The following is a 17,477-nucleotide window of genomic DNA, read 5'->3' on the forward strand; positions in this document are numbered from 1 at the left end:
GCAGGGCCAGTGAGGCAAATGATGGGTTTCGTTTGGACCTCCATTTGTGAGAGGGACCTGGAGGTCAAAAAGGCCCTGTGGGGATTAGAAAAGTTAGCTACTGGTTTCTGATGTATACTGTACTTACCCCGAGCTCCCAGAGACTTGCTACAGGGGCAAATGCAGCAGGGCCGTGAGGAGGAAGCTGACCAGCATTTGCACCCTGGTTTGGAAACTCTCTGAGTTGTTCTGTCTTACTGTTCTCACAGCCCAGACTCTGAGTCTTGATTTCCTCACTTGGAAGTAGGAGATAATGAATAGTAACAGATGGCCTGTCACTTTTGAACTGTGAAATGCTATCTAAATATAGGTCATGGCTATCACTGTTATTAGGAGAAGAGGGAAGGCTACAGATGGATACTGAGGAAAGGACTAGAGTTAAACTGAAGCTGCCCTGCGTGGCCTTCCTTCTGAGCTGTGTTACCTTGGAGAAAGGGTGTCAGACATTGAAGAGCAGAATCACTGACAGTGTGAGCATTTGGAATATTCTAGAAGCTCTGCCTTTTCATCCACACAGAGAAAGTCGTACGCCCAGCACTGACTTGCATCCGACCATTCTGATACCAAACAAGAAATGGTCAAGGGTTTTTGGGAGCTTCCATTCCTCACTCTTATCCCTCTCCGTCATCTGCCCCCTTCATCCTCACAGAATCCCTAGAAAATATGAGGCTCAGAGATTATCAGAGCTGAAAGGGCTCTCAGAATTTTCTAAGCTACCCAGGAGTGGCCTTCATTGAGCCCCATAAGCAAAATCATTCTTCCTGCTTTTGGACTCAGGCACAACTGCCCTCCCTGCCATTCTACTCTAGGTCCTTAAAAACAGACAGAAAATAAAGCCTCTTTTCGTCTGGAACCTTCATCTTCCAGTAATTTGTCAAAATGACAAACACAAAGGGAAAGAGGAGAGGAACCTGGTGTATGTTCTCTAGGCCTTTTAGAAAACATGGGGTTGCTCCTTTGGCCACATACATGTGCATCTACAAAAAGGGTGATATTGTAGACATCAAGGGAATGGGAACTGTTCAAAAAGGAACCCCACACAAGTGTTACCATGACAAAACTGCAAGAGTCTACAGTGTTACCCAGCATGCCGTTGGCAATTGTTGTAAACAAGCAAGTTAAGGGCAAGATACTTGCCAAGAAGATTTTTGTTTGTATTGAGCACAATCAACACTCAAAGAGTCGAGCTAGCTTCCAGAAACATGTCAAAGAAAATGACCAGAAAAAGAAAGAAACCGAAGAGAAAGGTACCTGGATTCAGCTGAAGCGCCAGCCTGCCCCACTTTGTGAGAACCAATGGGAAGGAGCCGGAGTTGTCGGAACCTGTTCCCTATGAATTCATGGCATAAACTGGGGATGGCGCTCTGCCGTTCAGCACCTAATTAGCAGCTAAGTGTCCTAGGCCCTACTGAAAAATAAAAGATCGTCCTGTGTTGTAAGGATGGTTTTCTTCATTGAACAGGTGTATGGGGCCCTTACCTCAGAGACAAATATTTGGAGCAGATTTTCATGGTGTACCCAGTTAACTGTGTCAGGTCTTTGTTCTTCAGTGTCAGGTCTTCACTGTCAGTGTCAGGTGTTTATTCCTTCTGGCTAAAAGATGTTGCTGAGGTATCATGTAGGTGTATACCCAAATGGCCAAATATTTATGAAACATTTACATTGGCTTGAAGGCCCTATAAATCACCAATGGGGAAAAGATGTATCAAAATAAATGGAAGTCACTGTATGGCATTTCAGGTAAATAAATTATTTAAAACACACTAAAAAAATAAAACCTGTCTTCCTTTACATAGCAGTTTTCATTCCACCTAGGTAACATTACAGATAAAATATAGGAGGCCAGTTAATTTTGAATTTCAGATAAACAATGAATAATGTGTTAGTGTAAGTATGTCCCATATAATATTTGGGACATATTTACTCTACATATTACTGCGTTCTCAAAATTTCACATGGGACATACTACGTTAAAACATGGGCTGTTGATCATCTGAAATTCACATTTAACAGAGTCCTATACCTTCCCTGGGTCACATGATCAAAGCAGTTGGCACACTGTGGAAGGCACAGGGATCCCTTGTCCATCACACAGAGAGAGCAGGCCCTACTCAGTGGCTCACCTATGTGTCACCCCTCAATTCTCAGCTGCCCCGGAGATCGGGCTAAACCCCATCCCTTGCACTCAATGGTTTACTCATATTCTCCCACCAGAGTCTTCACTATCCTGGGGGATTTTCCTGCATGCCTGCTTCTTATTCCCATTCCATCCATCTCTTCTGGATGGAAGAGGCCTGCTGGGCGGGGTTTTTAGGTATCCTGGTGCTCATGGGCTGGTTTTCTCTTTCTCTTATTTGGCAAACTAGGAATGGCCAGGTGGTGGAGGCCTAAGACACAAAGAAGATGTGGGGGAGCAAAGGGGCGCCAAGCCTAACCCAGCTCAAAGGCACCAGACTAGGTCTCTAGTGGCTTGGGAGAACTGGAGATGGCTCCTGTCCTCCACTCTGGTGGGCAATGTGTACCTTTCCTGTTTCCCAAGGGCTGCCAGGACTTGGGGCCCTCATGTGGCCTTTTCTCCCCAGACTCACTCTCATTTCTAACTCTCACTCTCACTCTTGTTCCGTTGGTGACTGTAGTGAGTCTCAAACTGTCCCAGGTGTGTTCGAGGGATCCCTTAGCAGACGTGGAGGAGGGGCAGGAGTAGCTGCTCTGAGTGTGTAGACTATCAATGAAGAAAGGAGGGAGGAAGGAGTTAGGGTGCTAATTAAGATCAAGATTATGAACCTCTGCCCAGAGGTCAGCTTCAATTTCATATGTAGTTGTGAACTTATTTGATTTTTTAATCTATCTTCTATTTCATTGGCAGCTCCTTGAGGTTAGAGATCTCTGTCTATTTTGCTCATTCTCCTATCTGCAGTGCCTAGAAGTGTCTGGTATATTGTAAGGCTCATAAATGATAGATGAATGAATAAACGAGCAAAGCAAATCAGTGCTAAGATTAGGGTCAGGAACGAGGTTTGGTTAGTAGAAAAACCAAACCTGAGCAGAGCAGAGAACTTTAGTGACCTTAGAAGCTTGAGGCAGGCGGATGAGGAAAGCATAAATCTTCAGAGATCTACTCAGAAGCCTTCGGTGAGGTTGGCTATCTGTTGCCCAACCTGCTGTACCCCGTAACTCACATTCCAACACCCATAGTCTTGTGACGTGATCTGTTGTCAGCATGTTCTGGGGAAACAATGCTTTTCCAGATGTCCAGGAAGCATGAGTCCAGGACAAGATGAGATGATTTCTTCATATCTCTGCTCTTTAGACCCAAATAACACTGTGCCATTGTGTCTAACTATGATAGCCTGGACACAATGATTTATGCTTGACAGTTTCCCAACAGCCCTTGAGCTCACTGGAAACCTCCCTCTGATGTGGGCTAGGAACCCAGTCCAGACAGACGCTGTGGGACCATTAAACTCCAAACTAATGAGGATGCTGATTACCATGGAAACTACCATCTCTGGTGGCTTCCAAAAGCCTCTAACAAGAAAAAGGAATGAGATGATGCAGTGAAAAAGGCAGACTTGGAGTTATGTAATGGCGAGAAAGAACTGGGGGGCAGGGACTGGGGAGGGGTAGAGGGAAGAGCCTGCTATTTATTACTGGCTTCCTTGGGACCGGGCACTAAACACACAACTGACATACAGACATTTGAACACCGTAAATCTCTGCGATACAAGCACTCGTTCTATTGCCCCTCCCACTGATTGGCAAAACATCCCCTTAATTTCACTTGTAACCTCATGGTATTTGTGACTGTAATGAGTCTCAAACTTTCCGGGGTATGCTCATGTGATCCCTATTGTTAATCAACAAGATGCCCTATTGCCACTCCCAGTGTTTCTTATTAGAAAAGGTAACCTTGAATTCCCTGCCATCTAACCCTTATCAAAAGCTCAGTGATGAGAAATGATATGCACAGAAATATGCCTGAAGAGTAGGTAGCTTATTCACTACTGGAGACATGTGATTTTAAAAGGCAAGGCTGACGTTCTGGAGGTTGGCTCACAGTCTCCTGATGAGTGAGTATATGTTGGAGGAGTAGACTTCACCGCAGAGTTGGAAAAGGCATATTCAATATTAAAATAACTTTCCGGAACACGAAAGATGGACAGTAAAGCTCAACACTTACAAAACTGGTTTTTCTATACTTCAGGCCACAAAAATAAACCCACCCAATGAGGCTTGACATTCACAAGGACCTGTTGTTCCTTCTGCAGAATCTGAAAAAATAATCTTTTTTGCAGCAAACAAGCAAAGTGTACGTGGCCACTGCTATCATGCTACCAGAGTATAAAACACGTATCTTTCAGGATCAGTGTAATGATTTTTTTAAAATTGTCATTGCTTTGATTCATTTTAAGTCACACTATTTCATTCTTTGCAACATATAAATGACAGCAAGAGAAGATGTTGAGTAGATCTGTTTATTTAAAAGAAAGGAAAAAAAATAAAAAGAAAAAAAAGAAAAGAAAAGAAAGGAAGATGGAATAAACACACTTTATTGCTTTGGCTGTTACAACTAAAATCCTGAACACTGTATGTAAAACAAAGAAGAACACTGCAAAGTATAAAGAAGGCAGACCACTTTTGGTCCTCAGATGGGAGGAATAGCATCAATTTTCTCTTCATCTTATGTATCTCTCAGACTTGGAGTGGGAGAAGATTGAAACAAGAAGAAAATACCAAGCATAAACAAAAAGAGCTCCCCCAAAAGCCTCTTCTCTCTAATCAAAGGATTAACCTAGCAAAAGTGAAAATTTTTAGACAATAATTACTTTACTCCAGCTAAAATGAGAAATAAACCTGTGGGCCCACCCACGTCTACACCAACAAAGACTAAGGGTGGGCCCAGACTTCCACCCTTGTTAGGCGTATGGACCTGCCTCAAACTCCCCAAATCCCGCCGGTGCATCGCCAGAGAAGATCAAGTATGGAGCACCGACTTTCATCCGCTTGCAGATAATGAGACCCGCCCGTACACACTATGGCAGGGGAGACAATGGGAGTAGCCTAGGTTTCTACCTGGAAGGAAGGTGTTCCCTTCTCCCCTCTGAAGCAGCATCAGAGAAGACCTAGTCAAGAGTCAAGACTTTTGCCACCACCCAGTTTAAACAGGGTAACTCTTTCGTGTAAGTGTGAGAGGAAGCAATAACAAATGGAGTAGAAATTAGGCACTCTTATCCCTCTCAAACAGGGAGGCATCAGTAGAGGGCTAGTATGCAACAGAAACTCTCCCTGTTCACGAGGAATGAAGCAACCCCCCAACTCTGGTCTGTGAAAGCCAAGTGGGAATCTGGGCTTTTATCCCCATGTGATAGTAAAGAAGTGATATTTCCCTGCTGGTTGCAGTGCCAGAGGAGGCCAACTAAGCCAGAAGGTTTAAAGAGACTTGGAGTCTCATGACTAAATTACCCAGATTTTTATCAATTGTGAATCATCATAGCAAGAAACAAGTTCTCAAACTACATGTAAAAGATAATATCTTTCAAAATTGAGATGATAGAAATAATAGAATTATCTGACAAAGATTTCAAAGGAGCCATCATGAAAATTCTTTGGCGAGCAACAAATATGCTTGAAACCAAATTGTAAAAGTTATCAAAAATGTAAAAATTGAAAAGCAAAATTAGAAACAGAAAAAGAAATTGAAAATGTCACCAAAGACATAAAAGATATTAAAATAAACCAAACTGAAATTTTAAAAGTGAAAAATAACCAAAATAAAATTTAAAATACCCTATGGATAGGTTCAACAGAAGAAAGGAGAGAGCAGAGGAAAGCATGGGTGAACTTGAAGAAGAAACCATTTAAACTACCCAATTTAAAAACAAAAGAAAATAGACTGAAAAATAAATCATGAGAATTAGAAGATGAATCACAAACTGGGAGAAAATATTTTCAACTCCCCCCGCCATGTTTAGGACTCTTACCTAAAACATTCAAAGAACTCTTAACACTGAACAATTTTTTAAAAAGCTTTTATAAGTAAAGAGGGAAAGGGGGGTTGAAGGAAGGCTAGGGGGATGGGAAAAAAGAATAAAAATATATCATGTACAGGTACAAATTCCCTATGATGAATACAATCATTATGTATATCTAAAATGTATCAGTAAACTTAAGTAATAAAAAAAGAATATGAACAACCTGATGAAAAACTAAGACAAAGATCAGAACAAACACCTCACCAGAGAAAATATACAGATGGCGACTAAGCTTATGACAGCATACCCAACATCATAATACAGTAGGGAATTGCAAATTAAAACAACAAGATATCATTGCATACCTATTAGAATGGTGAAAATGCAAAACACGACATCAAAGCTAGCAAGAATATGGGTCACTTATTCATTGCTGATATGAGTGCAAATGGTGCAGCCACTATGGAAGACAAGTGGACAGTCTCTTTCAAAACTAATTCTACTCTTACCAAGTGATCTGTTCATCATGCTCTTTGGTATTTATCCAAGTGAGATGAAAACTTATTTTCACACCAAAACCTGCACACAGGTGTTTGTGGTAGCTACCTTCATAATTTTCCAAAATTGGAAGCAATGAAAAATAACCTTCAGTATATGAATGGATAAATTAAGGTACATTCAGACAAGGAAATATTGCCCAGCATTAAAAAGAAATGAACTGTCAAAGCATTAAGAGACAAGGAGAAATGTTAAATGCATATTTCTAAATGAAAGAAGCCAATCCAAAAGAGGCTGCAAAATGCATGATTCTGACTATATGACATCCTGGAAAGGCAAAACTGAAAGTAATAAAAAGTTCAGTGGATGCCAAGGATTTGAAGGGAGGGAAGGAAGAATACGGAAAGCACAGAGCACTTTTAGGGTAATGTAATAGTGGGTCCATATCATCACATGTATGCCCAAACCCATAGACTGTACAACACCAAGAGTGAAACGTAATGTAAACTATTCACTTTACAATAATAACATTATTGTAGGGAGCTGGCACATATACATGACACATCTTAATTTTTTCCATCGCCTATCTCTCCCATCCTTCCCTGTTCCTTCCAATTTTTGGACCCCTTCCTATTTGCAAAAGCTGTATTTCCACTTTTTTCTTCAATTCTTTTCTTCCCATCCCCTTTTCCTCTTCTTACCTCCTCCCTTCATCTCTTGTTCCCCTTCCCATTTGAGAAAGATCTCCCTGGGGCTGGGAATTTAGCTCAGGAGCACAGCGCCTGCCTGGCAAGCGCAAGGTCGTGAGTTCAATTCCTTTGGCTGGGGAGTGATTACTTTTAGCTCTTCATATATGCTAGATATTAGTTCTCTGTTTAAAGAATAGCTGGCAAATATTTTTCCCATTCTGTAGGTTGTGTCTTCACTCTATTGGTTGTTTCCTTTGCTATGCAGAAGATTTTTAATTTGATATAATCCCATTTGTTGATTTTTAGTATTATTTCTCATGTCATTGGGGTTCTATTCAGAAAGTCCTTTTCTATGTCCGTGTCTTCAAGAGTTTTATATATTTCATCCTCTAGCAGATGAAGTGTTTTTGGTTTAACATTAAGATCTTAGATTCAGTTTAATTTTAGCTTAGTACATGGTGAGATATATGGGCCTAGACTGAATCTTCTGTATACGAATATCCAATTTTCCCAGCATCATTTATTAGTCTATCTTTCCTCCAGTGCATGTTTTGGCTCTTGTCAAACATCAAATAGCTATATGTGCCTGGCATTGTTTCTGCTTCCTCTATTCTATTCCATTGATTCACATGTTTGTTTTTCTGCCAATACTATGCTGTTCTTATCACTGTGCCTTTGTAATATAACTTCATATCTAGGATTATGATGCTTCCTGCTTTGCTTTTCTTACCCAGGACTGCTTTTGCATTCTGGGTCTCTTCTGATTACATATGAACTTTAGCATTGCTTTCTCTAGATCTGTAAGAAATGTTGCTGGTGAACACTTTTGATTTTTGTGCATTGATTTTGTAACTCACAGCAAAATTAACATATGCAGCCACAATCCAATTGTGATGGCCAGCTACTCTTAACACCTGTCACGGATCTATAGGAACTCCTAGCCTAACAGTCTCTTCTCTCTTCTTTAGTAGCAGAGAGAACAGGCTGTGTACCATTTCCTGATGCTTCACCTTCTTACAGAATTTAGTTCATTCCTTGAAAGGGCAGAACTAGCTGTGTTGTTTATTTTACAACCAGCAATATCTGGTTGGTACAGGTACAAAAAGACACTGTCACAGGATGACACTCCAGTTCTTCAGGTAAGAGAAGCCTTCTTACTAATGGTTTAATTCCATAAATTTTGCTTCATACCTGAGGACATTAATACTTACTCCCCTTAACTTAAGTTCTTTTGGCTGAATAAAACTTAAAATGGATGCAAATGCTTCCTATCAATAAGTATAGCACCAGTTTCATCCCAGAGTGCTGAAATTCTTCCACTCAGCAAACTGAAAATAAAAGGAACCTGGAATCCACATAAGAGCTTGTCCTGAGCCTCCCCCACTTCAGTTGGATGATCTCACCTCTGCCAACTGCCACAGTGCCAACTTGCCATCTTCTTGGCTCAACAGTGGCCAGGGCAAGAGCCTGAGGCCGGGACTGCAGGGCCACCTGACAGCGATGGCCTGGAGGGGCTCACTAGCATCCAACTAGGCCCCTCTGCTCCTCCTGCTTCTGCTCCAAGGTGATCCCCCTGCCCCGACAGCCTGCTGGTGGTCAGGCTGTGTGGGCGTCTCCTCAGTGCTCAACAGCAAATGATTTAATATTCTGTCTTCATTCTCTTCAGAAGAAGAGAAGTGTGGAGTTTTTAAAGTACTACATTTTAAAAGTATTCAAAGAAATGTGAGCAGCCACTTCTTAAATTTGACAAGAGATGTAAGATTCAAGAAGCTAAGCAAAACCTAAATGTGGTAACCCCATAGAATTCTATACCAAACTACATCATAGTTACATATCTGAAAACCAAACACAAAGGAAAAACTCTGGAAAGCAGAGACAGAAATAGTACCTTGGCATAAAGGAGAAGCAATTTAAAAAGACAGCAGATTTCTCATCAGAAACCATGGATGACAACAAAACGTGGCACAACATTTTTTAAGCACTGAAAGAAAATCTAGAGTGCTACCTCCACCAAAAATATCCCTCAAGAATGAAGATACTATCGAGACATTGTAAAGTGAAGGAATACTAAATGAATTTCACATGAGAGAACCTGAAAAAATGGCTAAATGAAGTTGTCTAAACAGAAAATGAGAACAAAACTTGGAAAATAGGAAGAATATGATAATATGAGAAATAAATACAATAGACATCACTTTTCATGAATTAGCTAAATCACATTTGAAATTTGAATCAACGGTTATAAGCAGTCTTCCATTCTTGCATCTGGTAATCTGAGCAACGTAGTTGAGGATAGCAGGATAGTGATATGTAATATAACAACCACTTGAAACCCTGTATCACTTTAAATGTTCTTGCTTTGATTTGTTTGTGTTTGTGATACTGGTACGCTGCTACAGTTCTATTTTTTGTTTGTTTCTCATTTACTACTCTCTTTAAAAAAATGAATCAACGGTTATAAAACTAGTTGTGGTTGTGAATGCACATAGAAAATATTTAAGGAAACTATATTATAAATGGCTGTGAGGGCAAAGAAGCATAAACGATATAGCTGGACTGGGTAGCGCAGGCCTGTAATCTCAGTGCTCTAGGGTGCTGGAGCAGGAGAATCACAAGTTTAAAACAAGCCTGGGCACCAGACATGGTGGCTCACCCCTGTAATTCCAGCACTTGGGAAGATGAGGCAGGAAGATTGTCATGAGTTCAAGGCCAGCCTGCGTTACATACTGAGACCCATTTCAAAAACAAACAAACAAACAAACAAAAAACAACAACAAAACCCCAGCCTGGGCAATTTAGCAAGACTCTCTCTCAAAAATAAATAAATAGGGCTGAAGATGCAGGTCAGCATTTTCCGGGTTCAATCTCCAGTACTACTGCTACTACTGCTACTACTACTACTGCTAATATAATAGTGATAATATTGGAAGATTAAAAGTAAAAGGATTATAAAGTATTTATTATGCAAACATTAATATTAACAGGTGGAGATCCTACACTGTGTAAGATTTGCAACAGAAGTGTGAAATATGTGAAGCAAAATCTGAAGAACTGAAAAGAGAAATAGAAAAGACTACAATTATTGTGGGAAACTACAGCACTCCTATATCAACAATATGTATTAAAATTGGGCAGAAAATGAAAACGATATAGTCAGCAACACCATCAATGAATATGTTATAAATAACATTTATAGAACACTTCAACAATAAAAGAATACAAATTCTTTTTAAGCACTCATGGAAGATATACCAAGATAAACTATATTTTGGGTAATGAACAAACTGGAACAAATTGAAATGAATTGAGATCCTATAGAAGTGTGTTCTCTAACCTTAAGGAATCATAGTAGAAATCAATAACAGAAAAAAAAAAAACAGGAAAACTTTCAAACACTTGGAAGCTAATAACTCACTTTTAAATAATCTACAGACCAAAGAGTCGCAGGGGAAACCAAAAGATACGTTGAACAGAATGAGAATGATATTATAACATATCAAAACCTGTAAGATACAGTTAAAGCAATACTGACAAGCATTACATACATATCATATGAAAGAAGAAAAATCTGATCTAAACTCTAGCTTAAAAATCTAAAAAAAAGCAAACTAAACCAAAAATAAACAAAAAGATGGAAACAATGAAATGAAATTGAAAACAGCAAAGCATTAGGGAAAATCAATGATGCATGCAGGTTGTTTTTTGAAAAGAGAAAATTAACAAAATCTCTGATGAGACTAACAAACAACAAAGAATTAAAGAGAGAAGCAAAAAATACCATTCTCAAGATTAAAGCAAGGAAATGCCAAGGCATGGTAGTACACACCTGCAATCCCAGCACTTGGGGGGCTCAGGCAGGAGGATCACCAAGAGTTTGAGGCCAGCCTGGGCTAAAGAGTGAGATCCTGTCTCAAAAACCAAAAACAAGAGAAAACAAAACAAACAAACAAACCAAAAGAAAAAAAATAAAGCAAAGAATATCACCACAGATCTTCCAGACATCAAACAATAACAGAATGCTACAAACTCTACACCTATAAATTTGACTGATTAGAAGAAATAGACCAAAAACTCATGGAAAATGAAATAATTTGATTAGCTCTATTATAGGATATGATTTTGTAATTTAGAAAACCTTAATAAGCAATGTTTTGACTCAGATGATTTCACTGGAAAATCATACCAAACATTTAAAGAAGAACTAATACTCATAGAACATGCTTAAGTAAATGAAAAGTAACTAATGTTATCCTGTGTATATTATCAGATCATAGCACAATGAAATTGGAAGAAAATGGCAAAAGAAACAAAAAAAGCTACATTAACACATGGAAATTAAACAACACCTTTCTGAAGAATGAATGGATCATAAATGAAACTAAAGAAGAAATTAGTGTCTACAGTTAAATGATAATGCCAGTATAACATACTGGAATTTAAGGTATGCAATCAAAGCAGTCATAAGAGGAAAATTTATAGTGCTGAATTCTCATATCAGTGAAACGGAGCAAGTTCAAGTAAATAACTTAATGTAAAACCTCCAGGTTCTAAAAAAAAAAAAAAAAAAAAAAAAAAAAACAAAAAAAGAGCAAACTAAACCCAAATCCCATACAAAGGATGAAATTATCAAGATTAGAGCAGAAATTAATGCAAGTGAGACTAAGAGAACAATACAAAGAATCAATGAACCAAAGAGTTGGTTCTTTAATAGATTAAATAAAATAGACAAACCCTTAGCCAACCTTATCAAAAACAGGAAAGAAAAGACAAAAATCCATGCTATTAAAAATGAAAAGGGTGAAAGCACAATGGATCTCGTATTAATCTAGATGATCAATACCTACTTCAAGGGGGCTGGGGATTTAGCTCAGCATCACAGCACCTGCCTGGCAAGTGCAAGGTCATGAGTTCGATTCCTGGTACCAGAAAAAACAAACAAAAAAATACCTACTTCAAGAAACTGTACTTTAATGAGACAGAACACTCAGAAGAAATGGACAGATTCCCACATACATACGAATTACCAAAGCTGAATCAAGAAGATATGAAAATTCTAAATAACCCAATGTCAGTCAATATTGAAGAAGTAATTAGAAAATTTGCAACAAAGAAAAGCTCAGGTCTTGATGGATTTCCTGCAGAATTCTGCAAGAACTTTAGAGAAGATCTAATGCCACTACTCCTCAAACTCTTTAATGAAATTGAAAGCGAAGCAATACTCCCAAAGTCATTCATGGAAACAAAAATTATTCTGATACCAAAACCAGAGAAGGATCCAACCAAAAAACAAACAAAACAAAAAAACTACAGGCAAATCTCCCTAACCAACATAGACACAAAAATCCTCAATAAGATACTGGCAAACAGAATGCAGCAAATCATAAAAAAGATTCTACACCATGACCAAATAGGATTCATCCCAAGGATGCAGGGATGATTCATCATACACAAGCAATAAATGTAATACACCACATTAGCAGAACAAAGGACAAAAACCACATCATCATCTCAACAGATGCAGAAAAAGCATTGACAAAATTCGACACCCATTCATGATAAACAACCCTATGGAAAACTGGAATAGAATGTCTTTATCTCAATCTAATAAAAGTCATCTATGACAAATCAATAGGCAAAGTAAATGGACAAGAATTGAAAGCTTCCACTCTAAAATTAGGAACAGGACAAGGATGCCCACTATCACCACTCCTGTTCAATACACCTGTGGAAACGTTAGCCAGAACAGTTACACAAGAGAAAAAAAGAATAAGCATAGGCAGGAAGAAGTTAAGTTTATCATTATTTGCAGATCACGTTATACTCTACATAGAAGGCCCCAAAAGCTCCACCAAAATACTCCTAGATTTAATAACCAAATTCAGTAGTAAAGCAGGATACAAAGTCAATACTCAAAAAATCAATAGCATTCTTGTACACCAATAACAATCTCATTGAGAAAAAAATTAAGGAAACCACACCTTTCACAATAACATAGAAATGAAATACTTACAAATCAATCTAATGAAGGAAGTAAAAGAACTTTACATTGAAAGCTACAGTACTCTTTAAAAGGAGATACAAGAGGATAGTAGAAAATGTAAAGATAGCCCCTGTTCTTGGATAGGCAAAACCAATACATTGCAAATGGCCATACTTCCGAAACTGTTATATGGATTTAATGCAATCCCAATCATAGTACCAATAGCATAACTCACAGAACTAGAGAAAACAATATTAAAATTCATATGGAACAAGAAGAAAGCCAGAAGAGCAAAAGCAATTCTGAGCAGCAAAGGCAAGGCAGGGGGCATCACAATCCCAGACTTGAAATTATACTACAAAGCTACCATGATAAAAAACAGCATTGTGCTGACCAAAAGAAGACCCAAAGATCAAGGGAACAGAATAGAAGATGCAGAAACAACTACAAATATACTCAGCTACCTTATCTTTTGACAAAGGAGCCAGACACTTCCACTGAAAGAAAGATAGCTTCTTTTATAAATGGTGCTGGGAAAACTGGCTTTCCATATGCCAAAGATTAAGCCTAGACTCATATCTCTCACCATGCATTAAACTAAAATCAAAATGGATAAAATATCTAAATATTGAAACAGAAACACTTAATCTACTGGAAGATAAAATAAATAAAACGCTTGAACACACAGGTGTAGGCAAACACTTTATGAACAAAACCCCAATTGCACAGGAAATACTACAAAAAATCAACAACTGTGATCACATCATATTAAACAGCTTTTGCCAAGTAAAAGAAAGCCCCCAAAAGAGTAAACAGTCAACCCATAGAATGGGAAAAATTTTTACCAGTTATTCCTCAAAGTACTTATATCTAGAATATATAAAGACCTCAAAAAAAATCAGACCTCTCCATTTAAAGACCTAATTCAAAACTATGCATCTGAAATGAATAAACACTTCTGTTATGGCTTGTGTGCAGATGTCCCCCCAAAGCCTCATGCAGTCATAGACGGGGCTTTTTCAGAGGTAATAGAATCTAGAGTGTGTGCAACTGGGATTGATTCATGGTGCAATGCTAGGATCAAGAGCACTAAGATTAAGTTTGTGAATGCTACCCACCCTAAGTAGCCTGGATAAGTTATAAAGGATAGAAAGAGTTGTGGTCATCCCTTCCTTGCTCTGTTACTTTCTGCCTGCCATGAACTATTTCTCCTCTGCAATGCCTGTCTGTCATCTCACCCTGCCTGAGCCAGTTGATTATGGACTGAAACCTCTACAAACTGTGAGCTAAATAGACCTTTCCTCCTTTGACTATCAGGTATTTTATCCTAGCAATGAAAAAAGTAACTAAGACAACTTCTCAGATGGAGAATCACAAACAAATAAATACATGAAAAAAATATTCAATATCATTGGTCATTTGAGAAATGTGGATTAAAATAACATTGAGATTACATCTCACTCCAGAAAGAATGGCTGTCATCAAGAAATCAGCCAGTAACAAATGCTAGCATGGCTGTGGGGAAAAAAGAGCCCTTCTCCACTGTTTGTAGGAGTATAAATTGATCCAACCAATATGGAAATAAGTACAGAGAATCCTCAAAAAACTAAAACTAGAGGTTCCACTTCACCCAGCTGTTTTCCTCGGTATCTTCCCAAAAGAGTTAAAAGCATCTTACTACAGCAGTATATGCACACCCGTGTTTATAGCAGCACAATTTGTAATAGATAAATCTTGGAAACATCCCCAATGCTGTCTTAGTTACTTTTGTCATTGCTGAGACCAATTACCCAAACCCAAAGTTAAAGGAGGAAAGTATTTGTAGTTCACAGTTTGTAAAGGTTTTGGTTCATATTGGCTGGTTCCAAGGCAGGGTGGGATGGCAGAGGGCCACTACAGAGCAGGCAGGCAGAAAGCAGCAAGCAGCAAGCAACAAGTGAAGCAGCAGCCTGCCACTCCCTTTTACCCCTTCCAGGCTACCCACCCTTTGGGTGGTGCCACCCACACCCAGGATGGGCCTTCCCATTATCCACACCCAGAAATATGCCAAATCAATCAGTGGACTGATTTAGTAATCACACACCCTTAATTCCAGTATTAAACACTCTAGTCCAGAAACTTCTGAAACTCACCATCTATGACTGATTGAGGCTTTAGGGGGACATCTAGACAAAAAACACAACAAATGCCCATTAACAGATAAAGAAAATGCAGTTATTATATACAATGGAGTACTACTCTGCCACAAAGGAGAATAAACTTGTGACATTTTTAGGTAAATAGATGGACCCTGAGAACATAATTTTAAGTGAAACAAATTCAACATGCATATTTTTTTTTTTTTTTTGGTTTTTCTCCAGTACCGGGAACCGAACTCACGACCTTGCGCTTGCCAGGCAGGCGCTTTTGCCGCTGAGCTAAATCCCCAGCCCTCAACATGCATATTTAAATATTGTGTTGTTTCTCCTGTATGTGAAACCCAAAGAGTAAATAAGGACCAAAATGGATGACTGATATTGGGAAGCAGGAAGAAAATGTTCAAATGGGAAGGGGAAAAAGGAGGAGGGAGGGGAAAGGAAGGAAGGGAAAAGGGGAAAAAACAATAGATGGAAGAAAATGGAAACAAAGCTTTAATAAATGGGGGCAGGAAATGTTGAAGAAGGGGAAGGGAATGGGGGAAAAAGAAGAATCAAAGTATATTATGTACACATACAAATTCCCTCTGATGAATGTGATCATTGTGTATATCCAAAGTGTACCAATAACTTTAATTTTAAAAAGGAAGAAGTGAGTTAAGTAAGGTCGTAGAACACAAGATAAACGTAAAAGTCCATTATAGTTCTACATACTAGAAATGACCCAAATGGTCTTCTACATATCTTCCTGACTTAAAGGTATCATATTACAATACATTCAGACCAATGTCTATAGCAGCTCAATTAATAATAGCCAAATCTTGCAAGTAACCTGTGTGAAATACAGCACAATTCATAATCACCTGTCAAAAGAGAGAAGTTCATAACAGTAAATCTAATAAAATATATATGATTTATATAGTGAAAGCTTTATATAGTGAAGTATTAATGAAAGAAATCAATGAAGATCTGAATAAATGGTAATACATAAACAGGTGTTCATGGATTGAAAGATTTAATATGTAAAGACTTCAATTTTCCTTAAATTTATGTATAGCTTTAGCACAATTCCTATGAAAATTCCAGCAAGATTTTTTGTCGCTATAAACAAGTGTGTTGGTTACTTTTCTCTTGCTGCTGAGACAAAATACCCAACACCTAAAGTTAAAGGAAGAAGGGTTTATTTAGCCCACAGTCTGTGGCAGTTCCAGTCCATAATGAGCTGGCTCCAAAGCAGGATGGCATGGCAGAGGGGCAGCAATTCATGCTGGCAGAAGACAGCATAAGCAACAAGAGCAAAAGTGGGAGGGCAAGTCTCTTTTCCTCCCTTATATCGTGTGCAGGGTACCCACCCTCAGGTTGGTGTAGCACTCACACCAAATCTTTGCCCTTCTCTTGCACAGGCTCAGGATGTTTACAAAGTGAGGACCCTGGTCCCCTGATGAGTCACTTAATTAAACTTCTAAACTTCTCAAATTGACACAATGAACAACATCCTAGAGTGGTAAGGGTATGTCATCTACACCCTAAGATGTAGAATTACTGAGTTACTTAGTTAAGCTTCTAGACTGCTCAAGTTGACACAATGTATCAACCATTACAAGTATATTCTAAAATTTATATAGACAAACAAGGGAATTAGAATTGCTAAAACAACTTTGAAAGAGAAGGACAGAGTTGGAGGAATATTTTACCCGATTTCAAGACTTATTACAAAGTTACCTTAATCATGCCTGTTTGTGAAAGTATAGACATACAGATGAATGAAATAGTGTAAAGGGCCCAGAAATAGCACCACAAAAATGTTTCCAATTTATTTTTGACAAAAGTACAAAACTGACTCCATGGAAGAAGCACAGCTTTTCCAACAAATTATGTGGCAATAACTGGACATCTGTAGGCAAAAAGATGAACCTTAAGTCTCAAACTTTACACAAAAGCAAAGTTAAAATAAATCACACTTTTCAAGAGAAGAAATATAAATGACTCATAAATACATAAAAAATGTTCAACATCACTGTCCATTAGAAAAATACAAATTAAAGCAACACTGAGAAGCCACCCTATTTTAGAAAAAATGGCAGTCATTAAGAAATCAAATAATAACAAATGCTGACATGGCTGAGGTGAAAAAGAAACCCTCTTGCATTGTCAATGGGAATGT

General features: G+C 38.4%; 1 protein-coding gene and 1 pseudogene across 2 annotated transcripts in view; one reads left to right on the forward strand and one right to left on the reverse strand.

The window, feature by feature from the left end:
* Nucleotides 1-17,477, reverse strand: part of Awat2 (acyl-CoA wax alcohol acyltransferase 2) — a 40,440-nt gene that overhangs the window by 13,141 nt on the left and 9,822 nt on the right. The gene's annotated exons all lie outside the window — the stretch shown is intronic.
* LOC106146347 lies at nt 919-1,388 on the forward strand (annotated as a pseudogene).

Source organism: Chinchilla lanigera, unplaced genomic scaffold (assembly GCF_000276665.1).
Source record: "Chinchilla lanigera isolate Chin_1 unplaced genomic scaffold, ChiLan1.0 scaffold00074, whole genome shotgun sequence".
Classification (NCBI taxonomy): Eukaryota; Metazoa; Chordata; class Mammalia; order Rodentia; family Chinchillidae; genus Chinchilla; species Chinchilla lanigera.